Below are 18,686 nucleotides of genomic sequence, written 5' to 3'. Positions count from 1 at the left end.
ATGAAATGAATGTTGGACTAAGCCAGTTGCATGTTCAATCTACATCTTGAATAGATCACCTACAAAAAGTGTGAAGGATAAGACACCTCTAGAAGCATGGAGTGGAGTAAAACCAGATGTAACAAAATTGAGAATCTTTGGAAGTGTAATTTATACACATATGCCCAAGGAGCTAAGGAAAAAACTTGATGATAGAAGTGAAAAATGTATATTTGTAGGTTATAATGATTCATAAAAATTGTACAAATTATATAACCCAATCACTAAGAAGACAATAATGTCTAGAGATGTAAAATTTCTTAAAGATAAGTCATGGTATGAACAAGATAATGGAACAGCTCATCGTCAGCCCACTCCACATATTGTTGAACCAATAGATGTTGATCGGCCAAGAGAAAGATTTCCAAGATTAGAGGTTTTAATAATAGTAGGAGAAAACCAAGGACAATAAGTGCATAGTCTTTCTTCTAGTAGTGATTTAGACTCTACACTAGCTCAATTAAGGAACCAAAAGACTAGAACACTTAGAGAAATATATGAATAGTAGGACAACAATGAACAAGTATTATTTGCTTTGATGTCTAGTTAGCTAGTAGACTTTGAAGAAGTAATTGAGAAGAAATAATGGGTAGAAGCAATGACCAATGAAGTTGCAACCATAGAGAAGAATGACACATGGGAGTTAGTGGATTTACCATAAGACTAAACAAGAATAGTAGTTAGTTCATCAATGGTCAGTTCATCAACATCTTAAAATGGAATCTTAACTGAAGAAGTTTATGTTGATTAGCCACTTGGGTTTGAGATCAAAGGACAAGAACAAAATGTTTATAAGCTAAAAAAGACTCTATATGGATTGAAACAAGTACCAAGGGCATGGTACAACATGATAGATTCCTATCTACTAAATAAAGGGTTAAGTGTAGCAACAATGAGCCAACATTATATACAAAAACAAACTTGCAATGTGAGATCTTAATTATATGTATCTATGTTGATGATTTACTATACATTGGTAATTTGCATCTTGAAGAATTCAGACTTGACATGGAAAAAGAATTTGAAATGACCAATCTTGGTCACATGAAATAATTTCTTGGTATAGAGATTGAACAATCAAAATAGTGCATTTTCATCAGTCAAAAAAAATATGCACAAGATGTGTTGACAAAATTCAGAATCAATAATTGCAAAAAAATCACCATGCCAATTGTTTCACATACAAAATTGAGCAAAAATGATGAAGGTATAGTAGTGAATTCCACTTTATACAAGCAATTGTTTGGCAACCTAATGTACTTGACAGCAACAAGGCTATACATTTTGCTTGCAGTCAACCTTCTCTCTCAATTCATGGAATCACCAAAGGCATCACATTGGAAGGTAGGCAAAATCTAATACTAAGGTATATTATAGGAACAATGCAACATGGTATTTTGTATGGAAGTAATGAAGACAACAAGCTAATTGGATTCACAGATAGTGACTTTACTAGAAGTGTAGATGATAAAAGGAGTACACCAAATTATGTATTTTGTTTGGTACATGTATACTTTCATGGGATTTCAAGAAGCAGCCAATCATCACCATTTCATCAGCAAAGGTGGAGTATATAGCAGACACATCAGCAGCTTGCCAAGCAGTATGGATGAAGAGATTGATAAGTGATCTTGAACCAGCATCAAAGAATGAACCAATCACAATTTTTTGTGACAACAATTCAGCACTTGCGCTTTCCAGAAATCCAGTCTTTCATCAAAAGAGCAAGCACATTGACACTCGATATTATTTCATCAGAGAGTTGGCCAACAATGGAGAAATCAACCTACAACATTGCAAATCAAAGAATCAGTTGATATTAAAAATGTGTGATGTAGATAGAATCAAAATTAAGGGGGTGCATTAAATGTAATTGTTGACTCTATAGTTTTTGGTATTTTTCTTTCAGTTAATCCTGCCGATTCACGGCATGTTAACCCACGCAGTTTTGCATTCTCACCCAAATTTGAGTTTGAAATCATGGTGTCCTTTTAATAATTTATTTTATATTTTTAGATATATTATAAGAGGGGGTTCATGAGGAAGTAAGAGATAATATTTATGCATGTGGTTTCATGTTTTGCTCTGTTCTGAAAATATCTGATATGTTTTTGATGCGCTTTGTTATCTTACTGTGTTGCAAGGATTCTTTACCATTGGATTGGCTTTAATGTTCAAGGGTCGTATTACTTGGTGTGATTAGTATATGTTCTTCACTTTAAACCTGCATGCTATTATTGATTCTATTTAGACAGAGAGTGCATTGCATGGGAAAATGTTTTGTCACATTCAATTCGTTTTTAGGTCACACTATTAACCTTTGTTGGCTTTCTATTATTACGGCTCACGTTGCTTTTGTTGGCTAGTGGCATGAGTGCGGTTCTAGTGTTGGATAAGATTCATTCGTCCAAGTCTAAATTCCACTTTGGTTGGTATACTTATGGAATAGTTAACAGTGTTTTGAACATCATTTTGGTGGCTGATGTATTTTTCTGTGTGCCTTGGTTGATTGTTTTCATTGTAGAACCAAATCATTACTTGCCTAGCCATACTGCACAATCTGTGTTTATTGCCTTGATCAAACTTTTTCATTTGACTTAGTCATGTCTTTGACTACAGACATTATATGCAATGACTCAATATTTGGGGCTCACGCCAGCTTTTATAGCATTGGCCATCCAATATTAGGGTTTTAAATCAGTTGTGTAATGTTCACTTCCCAGCGTTACTAATTCGTTTGGATGATATTTCAGGTTGGCAACTATATGAATGTTTATAATGGGTTTTACGAATGGTTCTATAATGGGTTTTATGAATGGTCTGGTTTGTGTTAAATAATATATATATTAAGAAAAAAATTAAGTTTTAAAAAATAAGTCAATTTTGACTATTTAACACTTTTAACTTAAGAATCAAATCTTAATATATGATATTTCTGTTATATGTTATATCTCTCTTGACTTGTTTGCAAGTATGTTGGTGATGCCTTATTCGAAGGTTGCATTTTTCTTCGTCCCGTATGATGTCTCTTATATTTTTCCAGTATATGAGTATGGTATTTGAAAATTTAATCTCATTGGTCATCTTCATACTTCTTGAGGTAGTAGATTATACTTGGCAATAATGCTTTGTTCATTGACAGATTAAGTACAATCAATAATTGCTCAAGAAAATCATACAGGGAAAAATTATACGCAACTACAAGGGTCATTCAAAAACATTTGCTATTTTGAACTTAAATCTATGTTAAATTAATAAAAATATATGTACAAACCACCTAACACTGGCTCCATTTGAAAATAAATTTGCACAATAACGTAGTTTTATCATAATATTTATTATGAGATGCTAATCTTCAGACAAAATGTAGTAAAGCTAAAACAAAATCAGTTTTTTTTTTTCCGACTACAAATTATGCAGATCATAAAGATCAAATGATGAAATTTTCAGAAAAATCCATAACGTTTTTTATTTTTTTAAAATTGGTCAATTGTACAGTTTGTATGAGGATAGCCCGTCCCAATCTAGTTTTCAAGGTTCTTTTCATTTATATTTTTCTCTACTTCACTTTTTCCCTTAATTCTATTCCTCGTATCGTGCTCCTTTTCCCCTCTTCATTTTATTCCTCTTCCAAATCAGACTTAGTCTGTATATTTCACTATTCTTGCATTCTCTCGTGCTGATGATAGATCACATAATGTGATTTCAAAGGTTGAAGCTAAAATAATAAAACAGAATCAAATCCAAAAGAAAAAAATTTACATTCCAAATGAATTGTAGAAACATAATAAGATTAATCAATATATGTGTTTAAGAATATCTGTGTTTAGGCATATATACATAGCCCAGGGTGATGCTAATCAGGAAAATTGATTGATAATGGAAGACAAAGTAGAGAGAGAGGTCGTAGGAATACCTATGTGGTGCAGTAGCGGGCATTAGTGTGCTTTAGCTATCGTATTTAAAATGAAATTAACGTGATTGCTAACTACCCTACCTACCATTGAACGGTCACATATTCTTTAAAAAATACCCAAAAAACAAACAAACCATTTTCTGATGGCAGATTCATTTATCATCCCAATTATTGCCGTTAAAAAGGTTGACAGACTGTTATTGTCAAAAATATTTGGACGTGGGCAGAGATTATACGGGACTGCATAATCTTTGACGGCTTCAAAATTCAGAGTATATTTTGGCTTATTTCATGCATAGTCAATGTTCCGTGCATGTGATCGGAGAAGAAAACAGAATCCATGAATACGGAATGAGGTGGAAAGGAAGTAAAGAAAAGAAAAGAAGCAGCTCAAACTTGAAATGTTGCACAAGCACAAGATTAAACATGGCCACCCATTTCCAGGAAACGACCAAATCAGATGGACCAGAAACTTGTCCGATCAGATGGCTGCTCATTTATACGAGTAGAGAATGGCCGATGTAAGGCAATCAGATGAGCCCTGCCATTATTTAAGATCAGTACTAAATGTTGTTAGATCTCAAATAGGCTAGCGGCAAACATTTTATCTATATAACATTTTACAACTATTTTTTAAAAATCGATTAAGAGTTTTTAGTGGCTAAGGGTTTTTGTGGTTGCATAGCTGCTGTCTTTAAAAAGGACCTCAACTTGATTGTTATCTAATGAAGTCGAGAGGTTTAATTAGGTATGATAGTGTTAAATGGTTTAACAATTAGGAGGAGGATGGTGTTCTATTTGATTTTATTGTGTGAATGTTTTTAGTATCGATGTTTTGAATTATGTTTATGGTGATAGAGAATATGAGAAAAAAATGATGAAATATTACTGAGTGTAATTTAAAATACTGATGTTAAAAATATTCATACAATTGAACTCAGAAACATGATTCTGGTTAACATGACTCAAGATGATGGTTGGCACATTAGTGCTTCGTGACATTCTCTATTAGCTAAGCTAAGATAGCCCCTCTTTTTCTCCCCCCCACTCCCCCGCCTTTCTTGTCTCTTTCCTGCCTCCCTCCCCCCAGCTGCCTCACCTTGGTGCCTCATTTTCTTATATCTAATTTCCACTTTTTAGTAATTTTTTTGCTCTTTTCTTTTCCTTCCGTTATCCTTATTTGTGAGGGTACATTAGTAGATGAGGTGTTGAGTCCCCGTAGTTCCTTTTTTGCAATTTCTAGTGTGATTGTTGTTCTTTTTTTCCCCCGTCCCCATTGGATTCTTGTTTGAGGTAGGGAAGGGATGAAAACTAGGGCCAAAGGCTCACCCAACGATTCAAACCACCTTGCAAGAGTTAACACAACGGAAACAAACACAAAGAACAACAACCAAAGGAGGAAGAAGAGTGAAATACTTTTATTGATTCATCAAAATATCTTTATACATGCCTAGCTATAAGGCCTTCTAGGTTATGGCTAAAGACAAAATATATTTAAGATCAAAGATCCAACAGCAAATTCACACTTTCCAGTTTTGCTTTCCAATCCTCTTCCAAAAAAATTGCCTAACTCTAAGCCTAAACACTCTATATATACTTGCCAAAATGGCTTACAAATCATTCTAGAACATTACATAAGAGGAAGGCCGACCCAATAATGGTCTAGACACATCCCAAGAAAAGATCTTAACATAAATATCGCGATTGAAATAAATCTCACAAGTTGGCTCGTAGAAATCACATCCAAATGCCGACATTTGACATAAATAGGAAAACTCAGCACATGAAGGGTCACGTGACATACACTGGGTAACTTGGCACATGAAGAGTCACTTGGCATACACTGGGTAACTCAGTATATGAAGGAACACTTGGTCAACACTAGATTGCTAAAGTAACTCAGCACCAACTAAGTGCTATAGTAACTTAGCACCAACTAGAGCTATAGTAACTCGGCATCAACATGCAAAATGAACAAAAAATGAGCAGGATAACAAGGCAACCCAGGATGCTCCTGCATCCAACTCAGATTGAGAAATCCATAAAGCATCTTCAATAGGCCTATTCTTCCACTTCACCAAATATTCATAGTAATATTTTCCTCTTGTGATCTTGTCAATTCTTTGATTCAATATCTATTCAACTTTTTCAATCTGCTTCTTAGGATAATCTTCTAATACAACAACTTCATCATCTGACTCATGATACTTATACAAATCATCAATATTGAATATAGGAGATATATCCATGTCATCAGGTAACTCGACTTCATAAGCATTATCACAGTCAAACTTTTTCAAGATCTTACAAGATCCAAATTTCTTCATCTTTAGCTTACTGTATGTTGCAATAGGAAATCTTCCTTTCTTTAAATGAACCATCACCTCATCACCAACTTCAAAATCATGGTGTCTTCCATACTTATCAACATTCTCCTTATACTTCTAATTACTTTGTTCCAACCTGAACTTCACTTCCTTATACAAAGACTTCATGAAGTTAGCAAATTCTTCTCCTGCAACACTTCTTTTTTCTTCACCAGAAACATCTCTCAAATCTGATATACCTTTGAGATGCATTCCAGTAACAATCTCAAAAGGTGTTTTCTCTTTACTCCTATTCACAGAATTGTTATATGCAAACTCAACTTGTGCAAACACTACTTCCCAATTACTCGACTCATCTCCAACTAAACATCTCAACATATTACCCAAGCTTCTATTCACAACCTCTATTTGTCCATCTCTGTGTGGATGAAATATAGAACTAAACTTCAACCCAATACCCATCTTCTTCCATAAAGTCTTCCAAAAATAACCATCAAACTTACTATCTCTATCTAAAATAATACTTCTTGGTAATCCATGCAATCTCACAATCTCTTTAAAGAAAAGTTTAGCAACATGCTCAACATCTGATGTCTTCTTACATGGTATGAAATGAGTCATCTTCGAAAATCTATCCACTACAACAAATATGGATTCATACCCTTTCACTATCTTAGGTAATCTAAGAACAAAATCCATACTAATGTCACTCCAAGGTTTCTTAAGAACAGTAATAGGTGTATACAAACCAATATTTTGATTTACTCCTTTTGCAATTTGACAAACTCCGCAACTCTTTACAAATTTCTAAACATCCTTATACATTTGTGGCCAATAATACTTATCTTTTAGCAAAGTCAATCTCTTATCAATTCCAAAATGTCCAGCCAATCCACCATTATGCTTTTCCTTAATCAAATTCAACCTCATAGAACTTCTAGGAATACACAACTGAATGCCTTTGAACAACATACCTTCTTGAATGAAATACTCATCATACTTATGTGATCTGTCAAATTTGGTGCTTTGCACTCTCTCCATGCCTCAGAAAAATTAGGATCAGCATCATACAACTCTTTCATTTCATCAAAACCAAGAACTTCAACCTTCATTTTAGTCAACAAAGAAAGTCTTCTACTCAATGCATTAGCAACTCTGTTAGTAACTCCAATCTTATGCTTAATGACAAATGTGAAACTCTACAAATACTCAACCCACTTCATATGTCTTTGATTTAATTTATGTTGACTTTCTAAGTATTTTAAAGCTTTATGATCAGTATACAAAACAAACTCTTGAGGAATCAAATAATGTCTCCACTTCTTCAAAGCTTAAATAATAGCATAAAATTCTTGATCATACATAGAATACTTCCTTTTGGCATCATTCAACTTTTCAGTATAAAAAGCAACAAGTTTACCTTCTTGACTTAATACAGCTCCTATTGCATTACCACTTGCATCACATTCAACTTTAAATACTTTGTTGAAATTAGGCAAAGCCAATATAGGTAATTCAACAACCTTTTGTTTCAAAGTTTCAAAACTCTTATCAACTCCATGTGTCCACTTGAATTCCTTTTTATCTCCCCTTATTGTTTCAGTCATAGCATTACAAACATCACTAAAATTCTTTATAAACTTTCTATAAAAACTAGCCAAACCATGAAATAATCTTACCTCATCCACATTCTTAGATGTAGGCCATTCCAAAATTACTTTAACCTTCTTAGGATCCATTTTCAATCCATCAGTTGAAATCACAAATCCCAAATATGCAATCTCCTCTTGCCTAAAAGAACACTTTTTTAGATTAATCAACAACTTTTCCTCTTTCAACCTCTACAATGCTTGTATAATATGCTCAAGATGTTCTTCCTTAGTCTTACTGAATATTAGAATATCATCCAAATAAACAATCACAAACTTATCCAAAAATCTTTTTAGAACTTCATTCATCAACCTCATGAAAGTACTAGGTGCATTAGTCAAACCAAAAGGCATAACCAACCATTTATACAAACCATCTTTTGTCTTGAAAGTAGTCTTCTATTCATCACCTTCTCTAATTCTGATTTGATGATAGCCACTCTTCAAATCAATCTTTGTAAAATACTTTGCTCCACTCAAACAATCCATTATGTCATCCATCCTCAGCATAGGAAACCTATATTTCACTGTTATCTTGTTAATAGCTTTGGAATCAGTACGCATTCTCCATTCTCCATTCTTTTTAGGTGCTAATATAGTAGGTACAACACATCAACTCAAGCTTTCTCTGGTCAAACCTTTCTACAACAACTCATGCACTTGTCTATTAAGTTATTCATTCTCTATAGGTGTCAATCTAGATGGTTCTTTGTTTGGTAAATTGGCTCCAGGGATCAAATCCATACAATGACTTATGCTTCTTATTGGAGGTAAACCATTAGGTATATCTTCTACAATAATCTCTTTATACTCATTCAACAATTCAACAATTTCTTCTGGTACTCGGCTATCACTATCTACTGTCACTTGGTCATTACTAGCTTTTGTTGCTCGATTATTACTACCAACACTCGGTCTTCTAGGAACTATGGAAAAATAGACTTGATTCTTCTTCACTTCCTTTCCAAATTGCTTCCCATTAACTATGCAAACTTTTATTGAAGTACTACTAACCTCATGTCTCAACTTTCAATCAAAGGCAACAATATTTGCTTCTTTCCATTCACCCAAAGAGTATATTGATTCCATCTTCCATCATACATAGCATATCTATCATATTGCCAAGGTCTACCCAACAAATATGACAACAATCCATAGGCATAATATCACACAAAACTTCATCAAAGTAATGTCCAATCTTGAACTTCACAAGGCATTGCTCACTTACCAATATCTTATGCTCATCTTTGATCCATGAAACATTATAGGGTTTAGGATGCTTCAACCTCTACAATTGCAACTTTGTAACCAGCTCTTGTGATGCCAAATTTGTAGAACTTCCAAGTTATCAATGATCACTTTGCAATATTTTTCAGCCATCTTACATCTTGTCTTGAAAAGACTTCTCCTTAAAATAGGTTCCTCATCACTTCCCTTATTACATAAGGTTCTTCTCATCATCAAATTTTCTCCAGCCTTAAGTCCACTTGGTGAACCCTCGTCATCTTCTTGAATTACAGCATTTCTGTTACCTTGCCCACTTTCAGAGGATCTACATTCAAAATATTTATGTCCCTCTTTACCACATTTGAAACAATTACCATGAAATCCACCTCTAGAATAAGAATTACCTCTTTCTCAGTAAGAATTAGTACCTCCTCGGTAAGAATTACCACTTTTCCATTTGATCTTGCCTTTTTCATCATTCTTCCACTTAGATTTTCCTTTATCTTGCACAAAAATTTTAGATCTGCAACCTTCACCATAAGATCTACCTTTGCCTCTCTAGAATCTACCACCTTACCTCTTTGTCTTTGTTCATTCTTCTTTGCTAAGATCTCCTTAGCTTTCAAGGCATATTGATATGTTTAAACTGCAACAATTTCCAACTTCACAAAACTTATTTCATCCTGAATTCCAGATCTCAATCCATTTGTGTACCTTGCAATTTTCTCAACATCATCATCCACATGTCGAGATTTGATGTCCAATCTATAGAATTCCTCAGTATACTCCTTCATAGTCATGTCCTTTTGTTTCAAATTTTGCATCTTTCTCAACAAGCTAACTTGGTAATTAGCAAGAAGGAATTTGTTCTTTACCTTGTTCACCATCTTTGGCCAAGTTCTGATCTTCTCCTTTCCTCTCCTTTTTCTATCAATTTGCAAATGTTCCCACCGTAGTGACACATGACCTTTCAACCTAGTGACTACAATCTTCACCTTTCTATTATCAGGAGTGTTTTCATTCTCAAAGAACTTTTCCATATCAGAGATCCAATCCAAAACAACATTGGTATCCAATTTTCCCTCTTAAGGAACAACTTCTAGAGTAGGCTTTGAATTTTCTCTAGACAACACTCGCAACAATCTTTTCTCATCTTGATCTTCTTTAGGTTCTAAATTATGGTTTGGTGCTATTGCTTCATCATCACTTACATCATCAAGATGTGCTCCTCTCCTCTAGGCTATTTCCATAGCATATAATTTGGCTGCAATTTGTTTTAACTAATCCAATATGGCATTATCAGCATTTCCTCTACCATGAACCATCTTTACAAATTAGGTTCCTGCAAGATCGTAACCCTCTGCAAGTTATAAGTCAAATCTTTAGATATGCCACCCTATGACCAAATCCAAATGAGGGTTCTACACAATCCAAGCTCCACAAGGATGAACCTCAAGCTCTAGTACCACCTAATGTAGGGAAGGGATGAAAACTAGGGCCAAAGGCTCACCTAACTATCCAAACCACCCTACAAGAGTTAATACAACAGAAGCAAACACAAAGACCAACAACCAAAGGAGGAAGAAGAGTGAAATACTTTTATTGATTCATCAAAATATCTGCATACATGCCTAGTTGTAAGGCCTTCTAGGTTATGGCCAGATAGAAAATATATTCAAGATCAAATATCCAATAGAAAATTTGCACTTTCTAGTTCTGCTCTCCAATCCTCTTCCAAAAAAACCACCTAACTCTAAGCCTAAACACTCTATATATAATTTCCAAAATGGCTTACAGATCATTCTAGAACATTACATAAGAGGAAGGTTGACCCAACAATGGTCTAGACACATCCCAAGTAAAGATCTTAACATAAATATCACGATCGAAATAAATCCCACAAGTCAGGTCACGAAAATTATGTCCAAATGCTAACACTCGGCATAAATAAAAAAACTCGGCACATGAAGGGTCACACGGTGTATACTGGGTAATTCGACACATGAAGAATCACTTAGCATACACTAGGTAACTCGGCACCAACTAAGTGCTATAGTAACTCAGCACCAACTACAACTACAGTAACTCGACATCCATTAGAGCTATAGTAACTTAGCATCAACATGTAGAATGAACAAAAAATGAGTAGGATAACAAAGCAACCTAGGATGCTCCTGCATCATTGTCAAAGTGTAGGCATCATTTTTCTTGGTGCGTGCATATATATACCCATGTATTTATCTACATACTTCTTCTCGCACGCATTTATATACATACTTATTTTTAAATATTCTTATATGTATACACATTCATATGTGTGTGTGTGTGTATATACATACATATGTATATATGCATATATGTATCTATATATGTATGTGTGTATGTGTGTATATGTATATATGTATATCTCTATATATATAGATATGTATATCTATATCTATACACATACACATACACATACATACATACATACATACATACATACATACATATATATATATATATATATATATATATATATATATACATACATACATACATACATACATACATACATACATACATACATACATATATGTGTGTGTGTGTGTGTGTGAAAGTTTATAGTATCGCCATCCTCACTCTAATGGCCTCTCAAAACAATGGTGGAAGGATGCTCCACTAGAGCCAGGAACCAAAATGTTTTAGTTTCACAAGAAAATGCAGTATGTGAAAGGGCTTATCAAGATTTGGAATAAACATGTTTTAAAAAATATTATTGAGGAGAAAAAGATGGTAGAAGAAAAACTAGGTGAAATTAATGAACATATTTTAGTCCATGGTTTAAATGCTGATATGCATTCAAGATAAAAGAACTTGCAAGAGGAGTGGTCTGAATTATGTAAGTGAGAAGAAGAGCATTGGAGAAAAAAGTCTAAAGAATTGTGGCTTCAACAAGGGGATCAAAATACTAAGTTTTTTCATGTATCTACCAAACAAAAGAAGGCTAATAACACAATCTTTAAAATTCATGACCATCTAGGAAATTTGATTTCTGACGCTAAGGGCATTCAAATTGAGAGTGTGAGGTTCTTCTCTAATCTACTTTCCCCTCCACCATAGGATCCCCCCTCTTCTCACCTTGTGGATGGGGTCTTGGATTCCATTCCTTCTTGATTACGCAACAAGACAATCTAATTCTTATGGCCCCATTTACTCTTTTTGAGATACATGTTGTAGTCTTTTCTATGCCTGCTAATAAGGCACTAGGCCCTGATGGGTTCATTGTATTATTTTTTCAAAAATGTTGGGATGCCATTTGTTTTGAATTGTTTGAGGTTCTTGAAGAATCTAGGAAAAATCTTTCCATTTTGAAGAACTTTAATACCACCAATATTGCTCTCATCCCAAAGGTTAGTGATCCCTATTCTTTTGCTGATTTTTTTCCTATTTCTTTATGTAACACTATCTATAAGATTATCACAAAGGCTATTTATATGTTACTTAAGCCCTTTATTCCAAAAATTATATCGACAAAACAAGGGGGTTTTGTTTCTAGTCAAGAAACAACCGAGGGAGCTATAATAGCCCATGAGACACTTCATTCCATCAAAGTAGCTTTGTTGCCAAATTAGATATGATGAAGGCTTATGATAAACTAAATTGGTCTTTGCTTCTTCTAGTCCTTCATCATTTTGGTTTCTCTTCTAGGTGGTGTAAATGAATTAAAGCCTGCATTTTAGGTGCACATTTTTCTATTCTCATTAATAGTACACTAGCAAGTTTCTTTGCCTCTTCCCAAGGAGTTCGTCAAGGTGACCCTCTTTCTCCATTCTTGTTTATCATTATGGCAGAGGCCTTTAGTAGACCTATTAACTCTTTTAATCAAACAGGGTTGTGGAAAGGTATCAATATTGTAGGCACATCTTTGTCCATAACTCATTCTCTTTTTGTTGACGATACTTTGCTCTTTGGATCGTCTACATATCAAGAAGCACAAAGTATGAAGAAAGCCATTGACCTATATACACAAGTTTTTGGTGAATGTGTCTATGCAACTAAATCTAAATTTTATGTTTTTAATACATCCCAATTGGTTACTCAAAGAATAATCTATCTTCTTGGTTTTCCCTGTGATCATTCACCTTCTACTTATCTTGGTGTTCCCTTTTTTATGGGATTAAACAAACCCTCTTATTGGAAATCTATGATTGATCGTATCAATAGTAGAATTAGTGCTTGGAAGGTTCTTTGGTTATCCCTCTTAGGTAGAATTTTTCTTATCAAAACTATTATTTCTTCCATTCCTAATTATTACTTCTCCATTCTACAAGCCCCCAAAGGTATCGTCTCTCAAATTGAAACTTTAATCCACACCTTTCTTTGGTTAGATAATATGAATGGTCAAAAGAAAATACCAAAAATTTCTCTTCATGCTATGTCAACCTCTTATAGAATAGGAGGTGCCGGACTTCCCAATATTACCAATTGGAATAGGGCTTTTGGTGCTGAACTTGTTTGGAAAATGTATGAAAAATCCTCTACCAAATGGTTTCACCTTTTACAAAAGAAATATTTAGATAACTTGGAACCTTCCAAAGTTCTTACTATGCTATACTTTCCAAAGGGGTCTATCATTTGGGATTTCATGATGGCTTCTCGAGAAGTTATTACTTCATTCATATCATGGCAAGTGAACAATGGGGATAGTGTCAATTTTTGGTTTGATTCATGGAATGGGTTCCCTACCCCCTTGTCACTATTGATTCTTTAAAGGATTTCTCAAACATAGTGATTCAAGCTTGGGGGACATCTTTTTCTTCTTATGTCTCAGCTATTCATAGATTCACAGGGCTAGTCATTTGGCAAGATCCCTTAGTTCTTCCTATATCCCACAATCAGGCTGCTTGTTTCAAACAAGTACTAGTTGAAAGGAATTTTTTAATGTCTAATCAACTAGATTTCCTCTTTTGGGTTCTAGCTAAAGATGGTAAATACTGTATTAAACAAGGATACTTAACTCTCCAATTCAACCAATTTAATCAAACTGCATATCGTGCTTTTGAATTCTACTGGAATAGCTTAGTTCTGCCAAAAGCAGGATGCTTTGCATGGATTGGATTAAAGAACCAAATTTTAACTAGTGATTATCTTCATAGATTATGCTATGTCTGTAAGTTATAGAAACAATAGATCAACTCCTCTTAAACTACCCTTTTGCCCAAGATTGTTGGCATTTTTTCCTTAATAAGCTTAATTTCCATATGCCATTACCTAATTCTCAATGGAATTTATTCCAAGCATGACCAATCTAATACTTTGATCAATGTTTTCATGTCGTTAGAAGTGCATCGCTGCATTTGTAGTATGGGCAATTTTGTGGGAAAGAAACATGAGAATTTTTAGATAGATGTCATCTCCAATCCCTCAATTTTTGGAAGGATTAGAGAGATCAATTTTTGAGTTTGTTAATGTTTCAGTAAGTTAATATAAGGATAATCATGTTTTTTCTCCTTGGGATGGCTATGTTATTCATTAGTGAAAGGGTTTACTTTTTCCTCATCTTCCTACTCGATTGTGTCCATCTAAGATTCCTCTTATTCGAGCACAAACTCAATTTTGATGGGGCTTCTAGAGGAAATCTAGGAAAATTTGGCTATGGCATAGTCATTAGAGATTTTCAAGGTCATGTGATTGTAGCAAAATCATCTTCTCTCTGTTAGTGTGCTAATAACAAAGCTGAGGCCTTGGCCTTACTTTTTGATTTGGAACTTGCAAAATCACTTTCTATATATCTAAGTTACATGTTGAAGGGGATTCATCCATTATTATTAATGTGTGTATTAATCATGATGTATATAATTGATCCATTTAGTATATATTACATCAAGTATGGTCTCTTCTTGATTCAATCTCTGAATGCTACATCATGCATACTTATAGGATAGGCAATCTTTTAGCTGATTGTCTGGCTAATTTGGGTACTGACAGGGTTTATATTAACTCTTTACTTTCCCCACTTAATCTCCTTGATCTCCCCAACTTGGCTAATATTATGACAAAAGAATATTTTTAGAATAAGGTTGAGTGCTTCTCATATTTTATTTGATAGTAAAAGACAACTTCTCTATGATTTGACATTTTCTTTCTTTTATGGATCTCACTTGTTTTTTTGAGATATTGCATGCTGGTCAGGGTCTTGGATTGCACTTGCATCATATGGCTTTCTAATATCATGATCTCAATTCGAGTTTTGGATGAAGATCAATGATGGTAATTTTATAACAGTTTTTGGTCGGGATCTTTGTTTTGTCTCTGGCACCAAACAATGAATTGTATTCATATGAGTTTTGGCCTCTTTGTAATCACTATATTCTTGATTTGGAAATCTCTAGGACAAGATTAATTAGTGTTGATAGATACTCTCTCTTGATGTAGTATTTCTTCTTCTGCATCTTTTTTGTATCAGGCAATGAATGAAGTTTTTCTTTTCTGATTCTTTTCTCTGGGAGCTATTTTGAACTAGTAATTATTAATATAAATATAATGTTTCACCAATATATATATATATATATATATATATATATATATATATATATATATATATATATATATATATATATATATATATATATATATATATATATATATATATATATATATATATATATATATATATATATATATATATATATATATATATAATTGATTTATTTATTTATGTATAATGACCTATATTCCTATTTGGATATATATATATGAATGTATATACGTGGAGAGAGAGAGAGAGAGAGAGAGAGAGAGAGAGAGAGATTGCATGTAGATAGAAATCTTTATATGTCAATATATATGTGGTTTGTTCACGTCATCTAGTTTGGTTTGTTTTTTCTTTCTACTATGAACCCCCCTATGTCCTAGCTTTCATTTATTTATTTCGCTTTCTTGGTTAACCTCTTTTTTATATTTATTTCTAGGTTTCCTTCTATGTCCTTTTCTTATTATTCTATGTTATTTATTTTTATTTATTCATTTCAAATTTTTTAACTTATTGATTGATTTATTTATTTATTTATGTAGAGTAGCGACACATATATCTAGATCCACATTCATGGACAGACACACACACACACACACACACACTTAGATAGATATGTCCATCCTAGTCATTTTTTCTTTCTCTTTGTTTGTATAGTTTTTGTACTGTCCAAGTTATATATATATATATATATATATATATATATATATATATATATATATATATATATATATATATATATATATATATATATATATATATAAATGTCTATTAATACATACATATACATAGTCTATATATAGATGATATATATACTATATATTATATATAGTTTATATATATTAACTTTATTATTACCATTTTCATCTTTATTATCAAATTATGATTATTCTTATTCTACTCGTTATAATATTATTATTATTATTGCCACCAGCATCTTCATTTTATTTTTATTTTTTATTCCTTTTTCTTGTATCTTTTTGGCCATTTTTATCTTTATCACTTTTGATTTTTTATTTGTGTTTTTTAACTTTCTTTTTCTTTGGGCTAACTTTTTTCTCTCTTGGTTGACCTTGTTGCCTTGATCTTTGTGTCCCTCTTCTCCTCCTACCTAGGCTTTTTCACATATATTCTCTTATTGGTTTGTAACTAATAATTTATCTCCTCTAGCTCTTCACATCCTAATGATGGATCACTGAGTGTGATTCCAAATGTTGATGCAAAAATATGGCACACAATCAAATCTAGAATATGCAACTCTCTATGATTCTGATTACTTATGGGTAGTGGAAATTTATTCTGATGGTTTCAAGACCCAATAGTTATACAATTCAATTTTGGTAGTAATTTTATAATTTGATTATATGTGCAAATATTTTCTAAAGATGATTCTAGGTATTGTAGCTCTTAGAATTTAATTGAAACATTGATGTTAAAATCTTGCACACAATTAAATTCTACCATCCATTTTATGTGCTCAAGGAAGAATAATTAAACTAGAAACAATAAAAATGAATTGAAGATAAACATATCCAATCATGTAGGTATTCATTTATACCTTGCAAGGATGAATTTCCCTTTAAGGAGAAATCAAGGAAACAAATAATTCAATAATTTGAGTTTAATTTGAAAAAAGACCTCAAAGTTTGATTGTTGATCAAGTTAAAAGGTTTACATAGCTAAGATAGCTTTAAAAAATGATTAGCAAAATTTAGTCAAAAACTATACAATTGAATTTTGATAGTCTTACAATGAGAAATAAATCCTACTTATCAATGTTAGCATCCATTTTAGATAGTCAAGGAAAAATTGATTAAACTAGAAACTATAGTCAATGATTCAAATATAATGTATATACTTTTATTAAATCAACAATCTCATAATTCATTGTTAACTATTCTTTCATTATTAGTTTATTAGTATAATTACTTAAACCAAAGACTATCAAGAAGTACAACATAACTATTATAGCACTAAAAATAATATAATATTGTAGAAATAAGGTGTGGAAATTTTCTTAATAATTAGTCAAATTTCATGACTCACAAATAAGTTTGAATATAAGAAAAATTAAAAAGTAAGATGTTAGATAAGAAGTCTTAAAAAATATTTAATTATAGATATAATACAAGTATCAATGTAATTTAAGTGAGTTTTGATTGCTTTGACCTAATTATCATTTCTTGATCCTTTGATGAACAATTCTTCAATACAAGAAAAAACTTCCTATACACTTAGAAGTGTTTTTCTTTTAAGCCGATTCAATTACACTCTTTCAAAGAGTTTTGTAGACTTTTTTTTAAAAAAACGGAAGATTAAATCCAATGTACATCTTATTAACGTAATAGAGTCATCCATTGGTTGGTTTTATGGTGAAAGAAAATACACATCTAGACAAAGCAAAGATAGGGAATTATTGTGCTTTTACGATAACTTCATAATAAATGTTAAAAGTGAATTATTGTGGAATTAATGTTATAAGGGTATTGTAGTGTGAGAGGTTAATTTTCTATATTGAGATGGGTTTTAATTGGTTCTATAGAAATTTGATTAAAATTTAGATGTTGCATATTGGTTTTAAAGATTACTTTTGTATATCCTATGTGCTATGTGATTGTTGGAGGTAGGTGATTATGAAAAAAGTTAATTGAATTATGGTTGGATTGGAACTGATGGGAATATTGAATTAAAATGTGCTAATATATATGTTTCTCTAATATATGTGCAAAATTGAATAACAAAAAATGGAAAGATTAGTACTCATAAAACAAGGAACTTTATGTGGAAAATCCAAGATGGAAAAAAAACATTATGAGAATTGCTCTCGCTTCATGATTAACAATTTAAAATTGTAGTTTTAGAAATACAACCAAGGAAGTTTACTATTCCATAAAACTAAGAACCACTTCGTTAATTCTAGATGCAAAATTCATACAAGATTGAAAAATTACCTTCTTCAATGCAAGATACATTATAACTAATAGAAGGGAAAACTAGCAATTTAACTGGTTACA

This window comes from Cupressus sempervirens, chromosome 3 (assembly GCF_028749045.1).
Source record: "Cupressus sempervirens isolate cs-2001-9-10 chromosome 3, ASM2874904v1, whole genome shotgun sequence".
NCBI lineage: Eukaryota > Viridiplantae > Streptophyta > Pinopsida > Cupressales > Cupressaceae > Cupressus > Cupressus sempervirens.
Note: the sequence above shows the minus strand (reverse complement) of the source record.